The sequence below is a fragment of the Cryptotermes secundus genome, unplaced genomic scaffold (assembly GCF_002891405.2).
Source record: "Cryptotermes secundus unplaced genomic scaffold, Csec_1.0 scaffold291, whole genome shotgun sequence".
Lineage (NCBI taxonomy): Eukaryota > Metazoa > Arthropoda > Insecta > Blattodea > Kalotermitidae > Cryptotermes > Cryptotermes secundus.
The window spans coordinates 598,751-613,012 of NW_019731571.1; the positions used below are offsets into that span (position 1 = coordinate 598,751).

The following is a 14,262-nucleotide window of genomic DNA, read 5'->3' on the forward strand; positions in this document are numbered from 1 at the left end:
CCTTCTTCTCTTGCTAACAGTAAGCGGACCTGGTGTTGTCAGCGGCAACAATTGCTACGTCACCAAGAGTAGATACGCGAGGGCAGTCAGGCTCGCTCGAGTCGCAATGAATTTCATTGCTCACTTTATTACGCTGCGTGTTCTAACTGACGTCATTTCCTGGAATGTTCTGTTGATCTCTACGAGGTTGTGGAGCAACAACGCTCGAATTATCATCTGTGTTGACGGAGAGATTCTCGTGATTTTTGTCAGTCATTCTTTACATATATCGAGGTGATACCTAGAAACAAGCCAGGACATCCTCCTTCGAAATTCTTACATGCAAAATTCATAATTGTCTTCCCATGACATTCGTCACTATACAAACTCTGCGGTTCAGCAGCTCAAAATAAATCACCATCCGGTGTTTTATCAGGGCGGTGAGAGTGGTCAAATGGCGCCTGGTCTGAATTGCAACCAGTGGTCAGACTAGCCCCACAATGTGCACAACGTTCCATTCCTCTCCCATGGGACACAACACTGCAACGCCATCTTCTCCCAAGGTGATGGGATTCCATGCATTCATCCCACGCGACACGAGACCACTGCTTCCTGTGTGCTTCATGCTGCTTTCTTGCTTGACTTCCTCTTATGCGCTGGAGACGGAAGCCACATGCTCTTCCAAACGTCGGCTCATTTTTGCCAGATCTGGCGGCGTTCTATCCGAGAAGATCCAACTCTGTGAGAACCTACAGAGAAGTCAGAAGTTCCTACCGAGTTTTTAAGTGCTGTGCGTCTGCGGCCTCTGTAAATACTTTGTCAGATGATTTCAAGTTTAGAGCCTCCACACATGCCATACTGTATGAACACAACTTACGGCACGCAGGCTCCGTGCTGATTCAACGTCTTCACGGCGGTCATCAATCTTTCCTTTCACATTTCTCTAAAGCATTCTTCAATATTCAATTTAACATGTGGAGCGCGTGGTAGAGTAGTTGGTTGGGGCACCATGCTAGAAGCCGGAATGTCGCGGGTTCGATTCTTGATGAGGTCATTGGATTTTTCCAATTTACCTAATCTTTTCAGCCACACTATGGTCCTGAAGTCGACTCAGCCTCTAATAGAAATGAGTACCAGGAATCTTCTTGGGGGGTAAAGGGAGGCCGGCGCGTAAGGTTGACCTCACCGCCATCTGTGAGATGATTGTCTATGAAATGTGGGAGCCTCGGCAGCTCACAAACCTATGGGCCTTCACGGCCTGTTACAGGGGTAGGTTTACTTTCTTAACCTTAACGTTTAGCGCTATATAATCTCAGATACTCAGAGCCCCCTTAAACAGACGGCAAATGGATACATAAATACATGTACAAGCCATGGACTTTTCCTATGACGACAGAGGTCAGATTCGCGGTTGTCGTGGCGGTAGAAACTAAGAATTTATACAGTTTTGGATCGTGACACCGTGTGGTCCTGTACTCAGGTAATAATGTTTCATGGCAATGTTTATTCTGCCACTCATCTTCCTGGTTCCTCCGAAATGAGAGTAATCACTGTGGCCCCGATTTTGATGACCTAAAAATATGTTAAAAATTACCTATAAAATGACCGAAAAATCCAGAAAAATGAACTAAAAGTAAAAAAAAAAAACTAAAATATATCGTGCTGTGGAAAATCTAATTGATTTAAAATGTATTTTTAATCTATATTAACACTGTGAAATCATCGTTACTCTTTTAAGTTCGTCCTCGTTTTTATGTTGAAAGTTAAGCAATATATGATTGAATTTGAAGGTAAATGTTTTAACATGATTTTCCTACCGCGTTGGAACGCTTATCAAATGTACTTATACGGTATATATCCCAGTATTTAAGTGCTACCTCATTCAGAGTTGCAATAGATGACAGTTAACACGCGGAGATTCTCGAAAGTGAGTGAGTGCCTATTGTCCGACCGCACATTCTTGTACTTGGAGAAACTCCTTTCCACATCTGCAGACACAATCGGAGCCTACCTGAAGTGTACCAAATCACTAGCAGTAAGTTCCTCTTCAATACCGAAAGTGCTGAAGGTCTCTCCTGTCAAAATTCGAAAAATGCTGCACAATGTTTCACAACCTGAGTTTTAACTAGAACATTTTTCATTTTTCTTGACAACCATTTTTACCAATGTACCCTGACACTTTCTCCAAATCACTGGCTATTTACTTTCACGAGAGCGAGCGAATTTTCTAGCAGTGCTCCTTTCTCCTGTAAGCATTTGATTCCTTCCATCAAGGAACTGAAATCTGCCTTTATGAAGGCCAGCTGTCCTTCCATTTCGCTGCATGAGAACTGTTCCTGAGCAGCTTCAATTGCCCTCGCATCTTCTGTCCTCACTGAATCTGCAGTGTTTTCACTCCCTAAAAGCAATCACAATAGTAACTTGTAGCATCAATGCACGTTCCCCACCTTGTGATGACGGGTTCCGGGGGCAGTGGAACACCAGGAGCCATAGACTTAAATTGCATTTTACGAGCTGGAACCTTGACGAAAATTTTCTTCGCCCACGACACGAGAGCATCCACTCGAGGAAATCTTGATCTCACTTCGTCCGCCACTCTATGCAGTGCAAGTATAAAACGACCTTATTGGCTTTCCCTGCTTTCAATATATATGACGCCGCATTGGTCACAAAAAGCAAGACGACGTTGTGTCGTATACCCCCTGGCCACAGTAAAAACATCAGAGTTTACAAATTGTGAAATGATTAACGGATTCTAGCACCTCACTCGTGAGCAGAAACACTTCACCTGGTCCGCCAATTTCCAAGGTTCCAATGATGACGTCTGCCACGTAGCGAGCCTCCGTATCGCAGGTCTCATCAACAGAAACGAAATCTTCTTCCTATGCGCTTTATTCCTAATCATTTCCAGGATACTGTTGTAACACTTGGAAAGGTAGTTTTTCCTGAGTGTGGATTCATCCGGGATAGGACGACCACAATTCACTTCCAGATTTTTTTTTTTCATTTTTCAGAACCCAAAAGGGAATATTTGCGGACACCCGAGCATCACACAGATCTCTGAAAAAATCCGATGACTTATTTCCGCCTTCAGATGAACACTGTTGCAGTGACATTTGCACAGATTTCTTTTTGTTCGAAATTTGCACTGCCCGTATATGCTTGCTGCGGCCGATATGTTGTTGTACCATGAATCATTTTTCTGCCGCTAATTTTGTCATACATCTTACAGTAAAAAATGTTACCGTCAGTTGAAAATATATCATCTCCAAATTCAGATACAATCTGCTTTAAGTGACACGATTTTGATGGCTTTGCTTTAGGCATCGAATCGCTCTAGTGCAACACAGAACTGAACTTTTCACACTGAGAACCTTCCATCAACTGTATCTTTGTCTGCACGGTCAGGGACCAGAAACTGAAGACAGACGGAGTTCTACCGAGCAACAGTATGTCATAAAAAGCGAGGGATTCGACTATAAATATTTGTAACTAGGCAAATTGCTTTGCACAAAGCTTGGAAAGGACCGCAGTGTGAGTGACCGCTGTTGTACCCTGCTGCCAACTTAAAATGTTTTATGATATGTAATGTCAGGACTTTCCGCAAAACGAATGGAAAGGACGGGACAGGATTACATCATCTTTTTGCATACTGTGGTAGTAGGCATTTGGGGTGCAGCTGCAGGCTGCCTTTGTAGAGGCAGGTAAAGAGAAAGAACACTTTACTTGCATATTATTCACACTTCTGAAAACGTGTGAAGAAAAATTCCCTAAAATGGCTAAAAGTATAAAAAATACCCCTAAAAGTCCAAAAATTTACTGAAAAATTACCCCCAAACCAAAAATTATCTAAAACTTAAAAATGACCATAAATGACCTATAATAGTTACATTTCTGTATCCAGTAGCGCATCTCCGGGATTTATATATTTACGGGTATCGAATAGGATACAAGGAAAAAAAAAGATGAAATGTCATCAAAATCCGGGCCCTGGTAATCACCTACCAAACTACACGGTGTGAGAAGCCGTGAAGTGTTGCAAATCGCCCTCTATTTCAAAGTAATTTATTTGCCCCTGGTTGCAAGACTCATCTGCCTCCTACACAGATCTCGCTTGACAAAACCTGTTCATCTCACTTCCTATTTCAGCGAACGTTGCGCTTGAAGTGTTCCGTCTGTGACTCCGTCCCACTGTCTCCAAACGGACCACGACCGTTCCGCACCACTTTCATCATTGAGGTGTCCAGCCGTCTGACACTGCATGCCGTGACTTGCTAAGTAAGTAATTCCACGGAACATACGCACTCTATCACAAACCTTCGTGCGTGTGCGCATATACTTGAATTTGACGTCACGTTTCCTTTCTGTCAGTCATAACGGTCCTTCCACTTTTTGCGTAATTAATGACGTCAGTATCGAGACTGCGGTATGACTGCTGAATTTTGAATTGAAGAGGATCTGGAAGGAGGCAGTTGTGGCGTAATTGGGATTCTATTCAGGTATTCGCCTCGAGGAACTGAGGAAAATCTCGAAAACCTCAGCCAGGGTAGTCGGTGGCCCGGCAGATTGGAAGTAAACATCTGCCAGATGCAAGTCTAGGGCATCCTGGGCGACCAGGCCATCTGAAGGCGAGTAATATTCTACCAGCCGAGCTTAGCTCCTGAAGGACGAAGCTCCATGCAATTCGTTTGTTTATTTGTTTAAATATACGACCATGTTTATTTCAGTTCTTGCGATTTTGTCTGAGGAACTGTATTCTTTTGCACATAGGTGAATTTTTGGATTTTTTGTATTTGTATTATCTCTTTGTTTCCAATGTCTGATTGTTTGCAATCCAAAAATATGTCCCTTGTATAGTTCATGGCAAACTTTCGTGACGTGTTTTGTCTCTTTATACTCGTAGATAATTATTCTTTGCTGTGCTGTAACGCGAACGTATTTGTATGTAGCAAATATTCTGGGGCTCATGACCAGATATTAATTATTACCGTTTGACAGTTACGGTCTTGTTTCTGTCTTCTGTCTTCTGTCTTCTCTGACGAGAGGACGAGTCTGTCTTTTGTATATGCCCTTGCCAGCGTAGTCTTTCTCGGGTCCGAGCCATAAGCGCATGTAATAATCCAGTATTTTTCCATCACCATTTGGACGTCTAACCACTTCCAGCAGACGAAAACTTGGCTTCACGGCTGCTGTTACCTTCGAAGGTGCAATCTACCACACGATTTGTTGCTGCTCGTCATCAGCCGGTATCCAGAAGGAGCCAGTCAACAGGTGGCGTCGGCAGCTGCTCCCTTCACTGGCTCATATCGAGTGCCCTTGTGATGGACAGCGGCAGCCAAAATTATATATAAAATTGTAGTTAAGCTAGGACGAGCCATGTAATATTTCTCGTTTCTTCGTGGGTGATCTATTGGTAACCTCTTGCATTGCGGATACATTTTCATTTGGAGAAATTGTTTTCCCCTATTCCAACGTATCACTGTAACTACTATACATTTGCACGGATGTACTATGTTCCGAAGAATACAGCAAATGTTCGCTTGTGAGGGGAACCTCTGCGATCTTCAGTTGTCTGACTGCTGGCTAGAAGTCAGTATTTATCCGGAAGGACTTGGGACAGGTCATATCATTCTCATGCACACCTCCTGATTTAAATTAATTAGAATTAAACCCCTTCCTCTGGAGCCCTCAAACTGCTTTCTAAATTATGAAACTCTCAGTTGACTATAATATTAAAATTATGCGATTCACAGAACTGCTTATCCAGGCTAGTTGGGTTTGCTCGAGTCCCAAATAACTTTCATGCTCTACACGGCTTACTATGTTCCCTCAGGGGGGGTCAGTGTCACCACTAGTGAGCGGTATGGTGCTGCCCAGTGACCGATTTCCCACCCCCACCTAACCTAGAACTTCATTATTCATTAAAGTCCGTAGTATGAAACACACAATGCAATATGAAGGAAATGCAGCAATGAATGCACGACTAACGATCGTGCGACATCTTAACATAGAATGTGGACGGATGTATCGGCGTTTCACGTCGCTGCGACATGTCCCCTGATACAAGTCCCTCAACTTGCATCGCAACTTGTGCCCTAGTGCGTACAGGTCTTGAGTCACCGCGGTACGTCCCTGCTATACTAAGGCCACGGAAAGAAGTCCCGTAGAGAGGCGTCTGTGTTCGCCTTCAGCCCGCTCACGCTGATGCCTACTTTCTATACTCGGTTTCTCATGTCCATGGGTGGAACGCCCGCTGTGGACAGAGTTACAGGGCAGTAAGTGCGGAGACAAATGTGTGACAGTTGGTGCACTCTGCAGGTCACTGTCACTGTTGAATGTAGTGAAGGGAAAATACAAGTGCATCTTGGAACAATACTGCAAATCGTATTTAGGGGGTTGAATTGGCAAGAGTGGCAATTATACTCCATGTTGGACTATTCATTATTTAGGGGAATGGTTTCTTTACGATCTTCAACAGAATAATTTAATAATAATAATAATAATAATTAAACATTTAATTGGTACCGCACAGAAAACTGACCTATTAAATGACTGTCTGCAGTATGAGAGCTGAGGGAGGGCCGAGACGGGTCTTCATAGTCACCGCCGTGACACTGTCGAGTGTCTAGCTCTTTATGGTAGTAAATTCTGTTTATTCTGGAAATCTCACGGAAAGCATACACACATCAAGTCGAAAAAAGTTCCTGTCCATTTTTTTAATTCGCTCAGTGGGGGGTAGAGTCCAACTGGGTCCACTCGGCACGGCGACCACTCATTGGCCTATCGTAGCTTTCCCTGGGTGATTATGATGGAGAATTTGGTGGAGTGAAGATTGGCAGGGGAAACCGAAGTACTCGGAGAAAACATGCCCCAGCGTCGCTTTGTCCACCACAAATCCCAATTGACCAGACCCGGGATCGAACCCGGGCGGAAGCCAGCGACTAACCTCTTGAGCTATGGCGCGGCCTTCCTGTCCATTTACTTTTCATACAAGTATTTGAGGCTTCAAAATTTGAGTTGGTGTCACTGTAACTTATCCTTCCGTTTTACTTGACCGTTAGCAGATGACAATAGCGTTTCGGTGTTCGTGAATACAACTGCTGTTCGTTAGGGCGCCAGGCGCGTAGAAATACTCGCCAAATGCTACCGTAATTCAGTGTAATGATTTTAAACTATGGTAACGGATCTGCAGCCTTTCCCTTCATTACATAGTCAGCACAGAGCTCTTCTGATGTTTAACGGAGGGTAACTAACAAACGAATAGACACCGGCCAGGTTAATGGGGCAATAACTCTCTAAATTTGTATTCGGCAAGTACTCGGGTACAATCTTTGCGGCATCGACCATTGTCTGATGTTTCCCATGGTTTTTCTCAGTCCCTGGGTTCAAATTGCGGCAGCAACCACTGCTTTCCAAACATTTTCCAATTCATTAGTTACAAAATCCAGGTATGACAAAAGAATGCCACGGAGAAAAGTAGGCAACACAAGAAAGGTAGTCGGAAATGCCTTTTATGGTCCCGAAAGTTCGTCTCCATATTCGGAATATCCCATATAAGTCATAGGAATGAAACTGTCTCTCTTCGCATAATGCAGGCATAGACCGACAGCAATCAAGCAGAAGCGCGACGGTAGTTCCCGGGAAGTTAACTGATGGCTCTGCTTGTAATAATGCGGGTATGCGTTACAGTTCGAGGCACAAGAGCAACCATCCACTTTAACATAAAATAAATGTGCACTTTCTCCACGCAGTGTAATTACGTTTTTCTGATTATTCTCTTAACAGACAGGAAACGTGTATAAAAATGAACATTTTCTCTGTAATGAAGACAGTGTTCTCTGTGAGGTAGAAACTACTATGTAGATTAATTTCGGACATCAAAAGGAAACAGAAAAGAAGTGTAACTGACAGTCCAGATATCAGGAAAAGATGTTGCTCCTTGTTGAGAGCGACATCACAGTTTGAGAGGGATCGTGACATGGCAAACTGAGTTTCTCTATAACAAAAGGAAAACTGAAATTTAAAAAAGAATATCAGAATATGAGTAGCATGTTTGAAATGTTTGGAAGGAATAAGTTTGATGTTACAGGAGATCATACTGTAGGTAGACAAGAATGTTGGGGATCATCAGTGTGGGTTTCCACATAAAAGGCAAACTACTGAGTACATGGACTTTATCCATCGTCTTATATATACCAGACGATGGACAGAGTCCAAAATAAACTTTATAGTTCTATACTGATTACATCTTTTGCATTCGTCAGATACTGGACAAAACTGCGAGTACAGTGAGGCAGCACATGTCAAGGAGAGATGCATTGTGCAGTAATCTCATTGAGTTTGCGGTACACACGGAACTAGTTAGGCTTATCAAAACGTGTGCAAAGGAAAGGTAAGTATTCGCCTCGTGCGATTCCTATTGAATGCAGTCTAAAATAAGAAGTTCTATCGCTATTGCTTTTCAACTTTGCTTTAGAACACTTCATTAAGAAGGTTCGAGAAAACCAGGTGGAACTGAAATTAAATGGGACATATCAAATTCTGAACTATGTTGATGATGTAAATCTATTTTAAAATAATAAAAATACCACAAATAAGATCACAGAAAATCTAACAGATACTCGAAAGGTGGCTGGTCTGGAAGTAAACAGAGAGGACTAAGTACATGTTGGTGTCTGTTCGTCAGAATGAAGCCAAGTCATATCACAGAAATAGCTAACAGAAAATGTGAAAATGTGGATTTATATTTCGGAACGAAAGCAACAATAAAAATTTTGTTGATAAGTAAATTAAGAGCGGACCGAATTCGGATAATGTTGCCTACCATTCTATTCAAAACCTCTTGTCTTCTCGCCCGCTGCCCAAAAAAAAGTAAAAATTAATATTCATAACTGGAAGTTCTTCCTGTATTTTGTAGAGGTGCGAAACCTCGTTTTCGGCATTAAAATAAGTTAAACTGAAAGTATTTGAAAACAGGGTGCACAGGGGGATATTGTGTAGGAATAGGAGTGAAATACCAGGGGGACGGAGAAGAGTGAATAATGAGGGGGTTGATAAATTGTATTCTTCACAAAATAGTTAGGAAGATGAAGTCATGAAGGATTAGGTGGGAAGGACATGTAGCACGCTTGTTGTAGTAACGAAATGCACGTGGGGCTTAGGTGGAAAAGCCAAAAGAAAAAAGACCACTAAGAAGCCTTAGAAGTAGGTGGGAAGATGATACTGAAATGGATGTTAGAGGAACAGGGTGGAGCGGTACGGACCAGATTCATCTGGAACGGGATAAGGACCAGTGGACAGCTCTTGTCAACACGGAAATGAACCTTCAGGTCCCATACGATGATGGGAAATTCGTGAGTAGCTAAGTGAATTGTTGCTTCTCAAGGACTAAGCTCCATGCAGTTACGTAATGCTCGTATTGTGACATATGGGCTGTTTCTGGGCAACAGCTAGGTCAACACTGCCTAAAAGGCCGGAATAGCAATGAACAATCGGAAGTCCATTGCTAGTAGCAGGTCTATAAACATCCCCGCAAGACACTAGCACGCAACAATAGGACCTCTATTGCTAGGCAACAGGGCGGTAAACAAGCTTCATCAAAAATTGAGGCCGTGCTTTCTGTGTGGTCCGTGCGGAGTCTATACACGGTGTGTCCAGGATCCGTCTGACCCTTTTTTTTTTTTTTGCCCTGCAATGCCATCTGTTGGCAAGTTGTGGAGTTAAGATTCTTGAAGTTTCAGCTGTGGCTGTCTATAATTTCAAAGCGCAAGCATCGTTGCGTCATGTGTTATGACCTTGAATGTAATAGTACTGTGCTGAAGCTCGTCGGAAAATGGCCGTTGAACAGAGAGCAAACATCATATTTTGCTTGAAGTTAGAAGTGTGTACGGTAGCGATATTGTTTGAGTCGCTCGAACATTTTTCGATGGTATGCTGTACTTCGTGACGGCAGGGAGGACACTGAAGACGCTCCACGTGCATCAAAGCCCAGAAAAGTCGCAATGAAGAAAATGTGAGAAAAGTGACCGAAATCCTTGCATCAGACAGATGTGTTTCTGCAAAACATATCGAGGAGCTTTTGGGAACACCAAAAAGTACGGTGCATCAAATTTTGACCAAGGATTTGGGCAAACGGAAGGTCTGTGCGCGGTTTGTACCGCACGCTCTGTCAGGCGATGAAAAACATGCCAGAGTGGTACACTGCAAAGACATGTTAAGGTCGGCCCAAAGTGAAACAAAATTTTCATAATCGATTGTTAGTGGTGACGAGACATGGTGATTTCAATATAAGCCTCTCACAAAGCGGCAGAGTACAGCGTGGTAGAGCCCAAAGAAAGCGCGCATACAAAAGAGTCCAGTAAAGACACTGCTAACCGTTTTCTTCGATCCCAAAGGAATCATTCACAAGGAATTTCTGCCAGAAGATCAAACAATGAATTCTTATTATTACCTCGGTGTCCTCAATCGTTTGTGGGCGAGAATTCTTCGAATTCGACCTGAATATCGAGAGCAAGGTTCCTGGTCGCTCCTCCACGACAATGCCCCACCCTCAAATCGAAGATCATGCACAATTTTTTGGCCAGAAAAGGGATCACAGTCCTTGATCATCCTCCGTATTCGCCAGATTTGGCTCCAGGAGATTTCTGGTTGTTCCCGAAAGTTAAGTTGGCGATGAAAGGAGACCGTCACGACACCATCCAGGACAGCCATAGGGAATGTACCGCAGTTTTAAATGCGATTCCACAAAAGGAGTACAGTGACTGTTTTCGAAAACTTTTCAATAATTCCAGCTATGTATTGATTCAGAAGGAGACTATTTTAAATAAAAAGAGTGAAATTTTGAAAACAGCTCACGTCTTGTATTTTTAATGGACACAGTCCTAACAGAATCTGGACACAATGTGTATAATGACAGTCTGTAGCTAGGATTAGATCAGAGATGAGTTCAGAGAATTGGACTGGCAGTGAAGTAGAGATCAGAGTACAGCAGGGGAGAACTGGGAGGATTCGAGAGACTAGAGACTCTCCAAGTTCCAGGCATCAGTGAAGACACTCGTTCTCAGGAAGGAGTTCAATGTGTGAACTGTTATAATCAACTGTAATTGTAATAGAGACGTCCGATAAATCCGATCTTCATTACTAGAGCCCACAGTTATTAGTCACTCATTCCCTTACACGTGACAGTATTGAGGAGCCGGTAGCGAGTAAGCAGGAAAATGTTCATGTTGAAGTAGCAATGGGGATTAAGAATCAGAGATCTATAAATGAATTAATGGCGCTTATTTACCTATATATTACAGGCCGCGGGGAAATGGAAGTGCTTGCAGACCTGAAAGAAGGTCGTATCAACAATGAGACTCAGGACAGCTCAGTCGGTCTACACCTTGATAGTATAAAACGTAAGGCAAAATTTAAGGCATAAAGAAGTTCATACTTTGTTGGATTTCAGGTCCTTGCGGCTGTGACCACAAGGAGTACGAGCTTCTCTGTTGCAACGCCGTGTAGTGCGGAGACAGCCTGAAGTTTCGGGGCAACATATCGCCTCCACCTTTAAGGTCGAAAGGTAAGGAATGAAGGAAAAAGCCGAGAAATGTGGCAAGCTAAATATGTTTCTACTGCTTTCTTGCTTTGCTTATCCTTCAACCCTGAAAATGGTGGCGGTATATTGCTTCGAAATGTCGAGCTGTGCATTGCTTTACAGCCCAGAAGATTGCACCTTCATTCTAACATTTAATGTTCAGAGAAGACTTTGTGAACGGTTCCCAAATGTTTTTATTTAGCTGAGAATATTTATGACTGTCGCTGTTAACTACAGCATCCGCAATTCAAGGCTGAAATTGGTTAAGATCTACGCCAGAACTACTCTACATAGGATATTGGCCCTTCTTGGGATAGAGAACGGCATGCTCTGAGAGTGGCTGAACATTACGAGTATATTCATACTCCAATTTAGTAATTTATACGACTGTGCCGAGAATGATCCTGAAAGCAGTAACATTTCTAGTCTTGCATTCCTGAGGGGCCCTGTTCGATGCCGCCCGGATGATGACATTCTGACAGATAATTTTTGCCGAAATTCTCAACGCAAATCCCGGAATATCCATGGCCGTTTTCTTCCACGTTTATTTCCAATTCACTGTTCACCAGTCATCTTGCCGCTTGGAGGTGTGTAGTCCGACAGCCTTGTTAAGAACGTCAAAAAATAAAGAAATAAAATATATTTTCGGCTCCAGAATCGTCACGTCCTACTGAACTGGATCAACTGGTATGCACCTGAGTGTTTCCGAAGTTCGTTTACAAGTATGGATGGACAGGTGTGGTTTAAATGTACGATAAAATAATCCGTAACCTAACCTGATGAACTGCCGGTCGCGGTAGTCGAGCGGTCTAAGTCATGCACTGTCTTCGCTCGCTTGGAAACCGGGATCGTGGGTTCGAATCCCACTCAGGGCATGGATGTTTGTGTGCGTTTTTCTGTTTGTCTACAGGTAGAGTCCTTGCGACGAGCTGATCACTCGCCCAAGGAGTCCTACCGTATGTGTAAGATCGAGAAAACCCGAAGTGAACGGAGAAGTTCATGGAGGTAGGCCTAGGCCCACTGGGGCTGTAGTGCCAAGGGGGAAAAAAAACCTGATGAACTAACCTAAGAATAGACAATATTTTTTTATAAAATTTCCGTTAATTTTAAGCCTGACACTGTGTTAAAACTTTAAGGCAGTATGCTTGCACGGACGCAGACACGGATATTAAATTTCGTTAAAGATCTGTACCTGCAGATTTAAATCACTTGATTTGCTTAAGCACAACTTTCTCTCTAGCGTTACATCGCCCTTACATATTCGCAACCTCTCTCCTTCGTTCTGGTTTTCCAACTACAATTCGCAGTCATTTATCATAATAATCGAAATTCATCTTCCTTGATCTTAATAATAATAATAATAATAATAATAATAATAGTTATGATTAGTAAAAATTGTGAAGCTCCAGAGGACATAACTTCATCAACCCTCCTCTCATTTCTCTCCTCTTGGGTCCAAATATACTTGCAAGCACCCTTTTTCCAAACATGCCCAATCTGTGTTCTTGACTTAGAAAGACAAAGTCTGACAATCATAAAGAACATCAGCTCATATTCCAATTTACAGATGACTGACGGAAATATAAATTCTCAACAAAACTGTAGCTCTTACTCCCTGAATTGAATCTACTCTTAATTTCTTGTAGAACTTCATTTTGATTTGTTGTCGTCATTCCTAAATATTTACAGTGTCGCATTTTCCAGTGCTGTATTGCGGCTCTTTCCTACAGTCTAGTGGCAAGATATGAACACGACCTCACAGGTTCGTCCAACGGTTACACTCTGGAGTTGCTCAGTTAAAATCTTCGTCAGGGGACCATCTATCCTGTCTGAGGTATTTAATGTCTTCCTCAGTCCCTCCAGGAGAATTCCAGGACATTACCTCGATTAAGCCACGACCGCTTCCTTGAATATCGCCTCCAACTCGTCATGGGTCAGTCATCTTAGTATCCACGCTATACGTTCTCAATACTGGAAGCGTCGTTACATAATCTATGAAAAACAGAGACATGAACACACGAGCTCAGAGTTTGTCCCACCATTTTGCGGCCGACCTCCCGGCATTGCATTGTCATAAATTGTCTTCGTGTGCAACCTCACCGCGTCAGAGTCTGCCCCAGTCTGGGCCTTCCAGCCTCTCGTGAAATTAAAGAAATTAAACACTTCTGGAGCGTCCAAGCCTACCAAAAGGAGCGTGATTGATGTTAGCAATATGAGAAGAAGTGACGTGAGAATAGAGTAACTGAAAATGATTAAATCCGAAAACAATGTAAGGCCTACGCTTGTTTTATTTGCGTCTATTCCTAACAAGGCCCCCCAAAGCCTAGGTTTTCCTTCTGGGCTATTTTGCGGCGCTGTCAGTTGCGAAACCTACTTAGTGATGAATGGCAAGAAAGTTGATAGTCCTACCCGATCAACAGAAAAGTATTTCGAAAGAAGTGTTTGGGGCCTAGTAAGGGTTTCAACGCAGCACCTGCCTTGATGGACTGAGGAAGACCGCGACCACCTCAGTGTGGAGAGTCACTGTCACAGCTATCCTGACTAACGCCTCCGTTACTCAGCCCCTCCAGGCAGATTCTGGGATAACAGCTCAAATTCGACCATATGGTTTACAGTTAATTATTTACCCGCCATCCAACCATCTGACGCCACATGATCTGAGTTGATAGTGGCTTCGTTGAAACCACAATCTAACAAATCAATCA

The 14,262-nt window shown here is 43.0% G+C and overlaps 1 protein-coding gene across 3 annotated transcripts in view; it reads right to left on the minus strand.

The window, feature by feature from the left end:
- The window catches only part of LOC111867112 (orexin receptor type 1-like), a 266,602-nt gene that overhangs the window by 227,428 nt on the left and 24,912 nt on the right, over positions 1-14,262 (minus strand). The gene's annotated exons all lie outside the window — the stretch shown is intronic.